Below are 9,930 nucleotides of genomic sequence, written 5' to 3' on the forward strand. Positions count from 1 at the left end.
GTCTAATATGTTTCATGTTTAGTTTTCGGATCTTAACAAACAAGAAATATCAGTTCTTACAGGAATCAGGACTTACTGGAAGTCAGGACTTAAGAATATCAGGACTTAGATTATCAGAAGATAATATCAGAAGATGGATATCAGAACTTAAGTACTGGAGGACTAACAGTTAAGGAATGAAGCTGATTTACAGGAAGGAAGATCGAGACTAATACAAAAGAAGCTATGCATAGAAAGAGTTAGAGGACTAGAAGAATTATATAAGATATCTGATTGATATATTTTAGGAGACAGAATTATATTCCATATCAATTAGAAGTTATCTTGTAATTATGTGTCTATATAAACACAGACATAGGTTTACACTATATGTGTTACGATCATCGAGAAGATCATACATTGTAACCTAGCAGCTCTCGTGATATTTGTTCATTACTGAGAGAGGACAATTCCATTATCACAGAGTTTACTATATCGAATACATCTGTTTTTTGTTACCTGTGTTCTAAATAGATTTGATTGTATTCTACACTGCATTCAACCCCCTTCTACAGTGTTTTGTGACCTAACAAGTGGTATCAGAGCCTATCTATTAACACACATACAGTAAAGATTTAAAACAATCATGTCTGAAGAAGTAGAAAATCCAACCAAGCCCGCCAAAACTGAAGAAACTCCAAAGACTCAAACCCACAGTCGATATGAGACTATCAGGGTTCCCCTGCTGAGACCTTCTGAGTATCCCATATGGAAAGTGAAGATGGCTATGTTTCTGGAAGCTACAGATCAGAATACTTTGACAGAATTTATGAAGGACCACATAAGCCAACCAAGCTCTCTGTTGTAGTTGCAGATCAGCCAGCAAAGACCATACCAAAGGAGAAAATTGAATACACAGCTGAAGATATCTCATTTATTGCCAAGGATGCAAAGGTAAGGAATTTGCTGCATATTGCCATTGATAATATCATGTCAAACCGGGTAATTCAATGCAAGACTGTAAAGGAGATATGGGATGCTTTGGAAACAAGGTGTCAGGGAACTGATGCAATCAAGAAAAACAGGAGGACTATACTTACTCAAGAGTATGAGCACTTTGACTCAAAAAGTGATGAGTCATTAACTGACTTATATGACAGGTTTGTCAAACTCTTGAATGATCTGTCACTGGTGGACAAGGAATATGATATTGAAGATTCAAATCTAAAATTCCTTTTAGCTCTTCCTGAAAGTTGGGATTTGAAAGCTACTATTATAAGAGACAAATATGCTCTTGATGAAATTACTATTGATAAAATTTATGGTATGCTCAAGACTTATGAACTTGAGATGGATCAAAGAAGAAAGAGACATGGGAGAAAGTCAAGGACAGTTGCTCTTAAGGCTGGGGAGGAATCCCCCAAAGTGGTTGTCTCAAAGAAAGGCAAAGGAAAGGCTCTCATCATAAAATCTGATTCAGAATCATCAAGTTCTGATGATGATGATTCAGAAACTGAAAGTCTACCTGAAGTAGATGCTGATGAGGAGATGATGAAGCTGTGTGCTCTTATGGTGAAGGGTATCACAAAGATAGCCTACAGGAAATTCAGAAAGGGAAAGAAGTTTTTCAGGAAAGGTAGAAGTTCTGATAAGAAGGGATTCAGAAAATCTGAAGGCAAAGGCGGAAAGTCTGTTAGAGGAGATTACTCAAATGTCAAATGCTATAATTGTGGTGAGAAAGGCCACGTATCTCCTGACTGCAAGAAAGGAAAGAGTGACAAAGGCGAGGCTCTTGTCACAAAGAAGAAAAGTTGTACAGACACTTCAGATTCTGAAGATGAGGAGAATTATGCCTTGATGGCAAATGCTGATAGCAGTTCTGATGCTGCTGAGTTAAAGGTATCTCAAACAACTTATGCCTTTCATACTGATGATATTACTGAGTTGAGATTATATCTTAAAACCATGTTTATTAGTTATAGAGATCAAACTTTAACATGTGAAAGAATAACTTCTGAAAATCTTGCTTTTAAAAAAAGGAATGATTACTTAAAAAAAGAGTTAGTCATGTTCCATCAAACTCATAAAGAAAGAGATGATGCCTTTTATGTTAGAGATGAATTGCTGAAAATGAATAAATCTCTAAAAACTGAGTTAGAAAATGTAACGACTGGGAAATTTACGTCTGTATTATATTATATTTATAATAAATGAGGTATGTTAATGTGTCATTTATGTGTGATTATCTGTTAAACCCTAATTGTTATGTGTTACGTGTATTCCGTGTCATTTCTGTATTTTTAAGGTATTTTCCAGATATTTTATTTCATTTTCAAAGCTTTCATTTCAAACGTTTTACGATCTAAACAATGATTTTAAAGCCAGTATTTCAAATAAAATAATGGGCCTTATTTTTCATCAAACGGCTTTTACAATCGCATTATTCTGAACATCTAGATATTTTTATAAATTTTCTCGTTTTACGAAAAATGGCTTTTCCGGGCCCCATTGGGTGTTAAAAACCCCACAAAAATCACATTTTTATTTTTATAAAATTATAGGACTTTTATTTATACCATTTCTTTGTATTTTTGAATTATTCACAATTTTTGGGAAATTTTGACATATATATTATATATAAAATAATTATAAATTAAATTTTAATACCCAAAAATTATGAAATTTAGGGCCAAATATTTTTATTAGATGTATAATTAGCCCCTTAATTTTATTTAGGAGTATTAATTTTACTACTATAAATAGCCTAATTATTAATTAATTATAATTAATAAATCATTAAAAATCAGAATTTTCTCTGAAATTCGGGTCGGGAAGAACTAGAAACGGGTCGAGAATCAAACCGTGATTTCCAGCTGATTTCTTCATCAAATCGTGTGATTCCAGTAACCAAATCAAAGGTTTTAATCTGTTCTTTCCATTTCTAGCATCAATTTCAAGTTTTAATTCGTAGTTTTTGATTTTTGATTTCTAGGATTTATGTTCGAATTAGGCCTTTTCGATTTCAGGGTTATTTTGATGTTTTGATGAGTGATATAGCTTGGTTATGTGATTTACAGTTGATTCATGGTATTTAATTGATGAAACGATACCTAAATAGCAAAGTTCGATTATTAGGATTTATACCGAATTTTCAAATTATAACTCGATGATTTCTGTGAATCTTTGGTTCTTGAAAGGTTAGGGCTTTGATTGTATATGTTCTTAGCTTTAATTTGCACTATAGAACGTTAAGTTTCGTTTACAGAATCAAAAGATGGGGGTTTTTGGCCGGAGTTGAAGTCGGTGTTTGATCGATTTTGGCCGGAGAAGTTGTTACAGGGATGATTCCGGGATGTTTTGATTATGATTAGATTGTTGTGTTGATTTGCAATGAAAAGCACCCAAGAACCGTATCAAAAGGTGTTGATTTGGGGCTGTAATTGATTCACCGGAATCCGGTGAAGTCGCCGGATTCTGGAAAAATCCGGCCATGTTCTTCATGACCCGGATGGTGACCCGGTTGACCCGTGTGGTTGACTCGGTTTTGATCTGTTTTGTCAGATGGTTGGTTTCTGACAAATGTTTCTGGATTTTTAATTATTTAATTATATTTTTATAAAATAAAAATTAGTTTTATTAATTCTGAAAATCAATTAAAAATCAGTTTTAAATTCTGAAAAATATTATTAATAATTCCTAAATTATTTTTTTAATTTATAAATTCGAATTTAGTGATATAATTAAGTATTTAATTACTTATTTATTTATTTATTTATTTATTATTTAGTAATTAAGTAATTATTTAATAATTAAGTATTAAAATTAATCAAATACTATGATTAAAATCGATAATTAGGGGAATAAAACGAATAACTCGTAATTATACGAGTACTTGAACGATAAGTTCGATTATTAACATTATTATTATTATTCAGACGATATTTAATTGTTCGTAAAATATCGTAATAATTACTCGTAGTGGGTAATTAAATACAGATAGTTAATTTAAGTCGCATAAACTATAATAATAACCGTAATGTTTCGATAATTACGCGAGAAACGCGAATAACTCGTAGAAATACGAGTAGTGGATCGTTTAGTTGAAATATGATTCGAATAATAACTCATTTATTCAATAATTAACGTATGAGTTAATGATATCGATTATTTATTTATAAATAATCGATCTAATCGAATAAATAACGATAAGTTGTAAATATTTGTAATAAAATGTGATTAATCCTAATAATTAGGGATTAATTATTTTAAATTATTAAATAATTATTTATTTATTATTTATTATTTATTAGTTGTTTATTTATTAAATCATTAAAAGTGATCAATTATTGCGATAATTAATCAAATAACTTTCAATAAATCATAACTTATTCATATTAACTCCAAAAATTATAAAAAAAATTATTTTTGACTTTGATTTTTCTTAAATAATTATTTTAGGATTTAAAAATTTGTAATAATTACTTAGATTGAATAATAAATTGAATTATCAGTGTTTAATTGATAATAATTCAACCGTTAGTCCGAATTGAGCGAAACGAAAGCGATTTTACTCAGAAAAATGAATTCTTTTCATTAAAAATAATATGAAGACCTAATTTCTTCTAGAAATTAGTTGACTTTATTAATTACTTGATTATCAGTCGAAATGCGTGCCGAGACGAGTCCGAAGAATTCCAGAAAAATGGAAAATGAAGCAAATGGCAATCAGCGGAGTAATCAGCGAGTCGATTTTGATTCTAAAATTTATTTTAACTATAAAAAAATGATTATGTGCTTATGTGCTTATGTGTATTATGTGGTTAATCAAGTCTTACTTGCTTATATGTAATATAAGAGTCAGTCATGAGCGCATGAGTAGATAATAGAAACGAAATGAAGTCGATTCAAGATGCAATTGAAGTACAAAATGACTTAACCAGTCTATTTTTCTAACAGAAGCTAAGCCAGCAAGGCAGGTCAAGTAGGTGATAAACGAAAGTGATTTAATTGCAGTAAGTCGCGCATAAGGCAAGTTTCTCCCCTATTCTACTTTCAGAATGGTAATATTCATTTCAAATTTTTATTACGCTTGTACTCTTTTAATTCTCTTATTCATATTCCATTTCGATTCTTGATTTATTCTATTCATTTGAATTCATTGTTCATATTCCAATTGTCATTCACAATTATTGATATATTCTGGTGATTAGCACATATCAAAGCATACCGATTATTCTGGTTGCTATTCCAGGGACTGGATAATACTACTTTGGGGATTAATTTTACTTAATCCTAAGGACCGGAACAAAACCAGATCCTTGAGATAGGCCGTAGTGCCTGGGTGCCCGACGGGATCTATATAGTGAGATATAGATTTGCACTGTATCCTGGATGATCAGCAGGGTATAGCTGCGAACTTGAGTCCAGTTTAGTTCGTTTATATTCACCAGTAATGGCCTTCTTTCTATTCTCGTGAGGTTATATCTTTACAGATATACCTGGGTTACGGATTCATTTAAATTACTTTAACACTATTTATATTTTACGGACTTGTTGAGCAATTTTTAGCTCTCCCCTTTTGTTGTTATTCACCTTATTGTTTTCAGTTAAGAAGGAATATGAAACCCATCAGGACTCGAGTGGTAAAGAAGCGGGTCAAGCCTCGGGATCCTCTCATACCCAAGGTGCTGATCCCAATCCAGGAAGAAAGCTTTGAGTTGCCCGAGCAGGTGGAGTATTGATAGATAGTATGTGTGTTTGAATAAAAGATGAACTTAGTTTAAAATGAATTAGACAATGGTTTGTAATAAAAAAAGAGTTTGTGAGATTTTGAGTGTTGGGTTGTAATAAAAGTAGTTAGTGGTTCTTGTTTTCATACTTCAACCTAAAAATGTCCTGGTTAGTGTTAAAGGGGTTTAGTTTCATTTCTTTATTATTTATTAACAATTGTACAGGTTTGGTGATTAGCTCGTAACCCCCAGACTTATACCCCAGGTTTGGAGGGCGTTACAGAAAAGGAGAGAGAGATTATCAGGACTTGGACTAACTCTGGTAGAACAACTCAGAATTTATTATGTAGTGGAAACCGGAAAGAGGGCTTAGGTTATGGAGATAATAAAAGTGAAAAAGGAACTGAACACATTGAGCCAATTGTTGTTAAACAAACTGTTAAGCCAAAGGTAAATCCTGTTAAGTTTGTATCTACAACTGTAAAGTCTGATTCTGAAAAGATGAAAGGTATTGAGACAGAAGTGATAACAAAGTCAACTTCTGACAAATTAGAACAGGATAAACCAACTGAAGTTAACATAGGCTTAATGACAAAGAAGTAGATTTAACATAAGCTGAAAGAAATTACTTGTGTGAACAAGGTAAAGGAAGCTAGGAAAAATAGGAATGGAAAGGAAGGTGTGAATAAAAGCAACAATTATATGCATGTTCCTAATTCTCCTAGAAAGAAATGTTATAACTGTGGAAACTCTAACCATCTTGCTTCTTTTTGCAGGAAGAATAAGAATATAAACTCTTTACCTCCTAAGTCAGGAGTTAAGAGTCAGTCTGTTAGGTTTAAACCACAAAATCCTTATTTTCATTGTGGTAGTATATAGCATTCCATTTATACTTGTAAGGAATATTATAGTTTGTACTATGATTATTATCGGATAAAACCTTCTTTGAAGAAAGTTGCTTTAACTTATTCTAGTGTAAAGTATGATGCAAAGTCTGATACTGTAAAATCTGATAAGAAAAATGTTAGCATAAACTCTGATGTTAAATCCGCTGCAAATGTTAACAAACTTAATAAGGCCAAAGGATCCAAGCAAGTCTGGGTCCTTAAAACTAATCATTAGTGGTCTTTGTGATTGTAGGGCAACAGGCATCCTAGTTATGGATAGTGGATGTTCAAGACATATGACTGGAAATAAAGCCCTGCTATCAGACTTTATGGAGAAAGCTGGCCCAGGAGTTTCTTATGGAGATGGCAACATTGGAAAAACTCTGGGATATGGTAAGATCAATCTTGGGAATGTCATTATTGAGTCAGTAGCTCTAGTCTCAGGACTTAAATACAATCTGTTGAGTATAAGTCAAATCTGTGACAGAGGTTATCATGTGGATTTCTTTGAAGTACACTGTGAAGTTATAAGTAATTCTACAGGCAAGGTGATTCTGAAAGGTTACAGGCATGGTAACATTTATGAAGCCAGACTTTCAACAAGTACTGATGGTTCTGCTATCTGTCTATTGAGTAGAGCATCAATTGAAGAAAGCTGGAATTGACACAAGAAACTCTCTCATTTAAATTTCAACAATATAAATGAGCTTGTAAAGAAAGATCTTGTGAGAGGATTTCCAAAAACAGTATTTGCTCCTAATGGCCTTTGTGATTCATGTCAGAAGGCAAAACAAAGAAAATCTTCTTTCAAGAGCAAAACTGAGTCATCAATTCTTGAGCCTTATCACCTACTGCATGTTGATTTATTTGGTCCAGTCAATGTCATGTCTATTGTAAAGAAGAAATATGCTATGGTTATAGTGGATGAGTTCACAAGGTACACTTGGGTGTACTTCTTGCACAAGAAGAATGAAACTGCATTTACTCTAACTGATCATGTCAGACAGCTGGATAAGTTGGTCAAAGATTCTGTTAAAATTATAAGAAGTGATAATGGCACTGAGTTCAAGAATTCAGTCATGGAAGAGTTCTGCAAAGAGCATAGAATCAAACAGGAATTTTCTGCACCTGGAACTCCACAGCAAAATAGAGTTGTAGAAAAAAAGAACAGGACTCTGATTGAAGCTGTACGAACTATGCTTGATGAAGCAAAGTTGCCAACCTATTTTTAGGCTGAAGCTGTGCAGACTGCTTATTTTACTCAAAATGCTACACTCATAAACAAGCATGGAAAAACACCATATGAGATGGTGAAGAAAAAGAAGCCAAATCTGAAATACTTTCAGGTATTTGGTTGCAAGCGTTTTGTTCTTAAGACTCATCCTGAACAGATATCAAAATTTGATCTAAAAGCTGATGAATGAATCTTTGTTAGATATCCACTTTCCACAAAAGCCTTTAGAGTCTACAATTTAAGAACAAGGGTTGTCATGGAATCTATCAATGTCTCTTTTGATGATAAGAAGATTACTGGATTTGAAGATTTCGATGATCATGATCAGCTGAGATTTGAGAATGAAGATTTAAATTTTGATTCCGGAAATTCTGATGACTTAAATCCTGATCCTGTAAGTTCTACTGGATTAAGTTCTGATGTCATTGAAACTGTGGTAACAACTCCAAAGGAAAATGCACCTGTCCAGGGGGAGCAAGCTGAAGATCCTACCACATCTCAAGACTCTTGACAATCATCAGAACCTGTCACTGACTCTTCAAGTTCTGATTCATCTAGTTCTGATGAGCCAAGTATTGATAATTCTAGAAGCTCTGATTCTTCAACTCCTGAAAAATCAAACTCTAATTCTAAAGTCTCAGAGAGCATAACTACAGGGGGAGCATCAGGGGGGGATCCAGTTCGAGAGATCAACTTTCATCTGCAAGGAAATGGACTAAAGCACACACACCTGATTTAATCATTGGAGATCCTGAAGCAGGTGTCAGAACTAGAACTGCAACTTTAAATGAATGTCTCTATCATTCCTTTCTATCTCAGAATGAACCAAACAAAGTGGAAGAAGCTCTTCAAGATGCTGATTGGGTGCAAGCAATGCAGGAAGAGTTAAATGAATTTAAAAGAAATAAAGTCTGGACCCTAGTGCCAAGACCAAAGAACAAATCTGTTGTAGGCACAAAATGGGTATTCAGAAATAAAAATGACAGTGGTGGCATAATTACAAGGAATAAAGCAAGACTGGTTGCTAAAGGCTACTCTCAACAAGAGGGTATTGATTATGATGAAACATTTGCACCAATTGCTAGATTAGAAGCCATAAGGATCTTTTTTTGCTTATGCTGCTCACAAGAAGTTTAAAGTCTTTGAAATGGATGTGAAAAGTGCTTTTCTCAATGGAGAATTGGAAGAAGAGGTATATGTTGAACAACCTCCAAGCTTTGTAGATCCTAAATTTCCCAATCATGTCTACAGGCTTGACAAAGAACTTTATGGCCTTAAGCAAGCTCTAAGAGCATGGTATGAGACTTTAGCTCAATTCCTTCTGGAAAGTGGATTTTACAGAGGCACAATTGACAAGACTTTATTCTACCTCAACCATGGAAAGGACTTACTTTTAGTACAGATATATGTTGATGATATCATATTTGGTTCTACAAATTCCAAACTTTGTGAGAAGTTTTTAAAGCTAATACAGTCAAGATATCAAATTAGTATGATAGAGGAACTCGGCTATTTTTTGGGCCTTCAAGTCAAGCAAAACGATGAAGGCACTTTTATCAAGTCAATCCAAGTACACCAGAAATTTACTGAAGAAATTTGGAATGCAAGATTGTTCAACTGCATCCACTCCCATGGCCACTGCAACCAAGTTAGATAAGGATACTAGTAAATCAGTAGATATTACTAACTACAGAGGTATGATTGGCTCCTTACTCTATCTAACTGCTAGTAGACCTGATATCATGTATGCTACCTGTCTTTGTGCAAGATTTCAGACTGATCAAAGAGAACCTCACTTAATAGCTGTGAAAAGAATTTTCAAGTACCTTAAGGGTACAACTGATCTAGGATTGTGGTATCCTAGGGAATCAGATTTTAAGCTAATTGGTTACTCGGATGCAGATTTTGCAGGATGCAAAATAGACAGGAAAAGCACTACTGGAAGCTGCCAATTTCTTGGAGGCAGATTGGTTTCTTGGTTTAGCAAGAAATAGAAGTCAATTTCCACATCAACTGCAGAAGCAGAATATATTGCTACAGGAAGCTGTTGTGCATAGATTCTTTGGATGAAGAATCAGTTATTGGATTATGGGTTAGAATT

Source organism: Apium graveolens, chromosome 2 (genome assembly GCF_009905375.1).
Source record: "Apium graveolens cultivar Ventura chromosome 2, ASM990537v1, whole genome shotgun sequence".
In the NCBI taxonomy this organism is placed as follows: Eukaryota; Viridiplantae; Streptophyta; class Magnoliopsida; order Apiales; family Apiaceae; genus Apium; species Apium graveolens.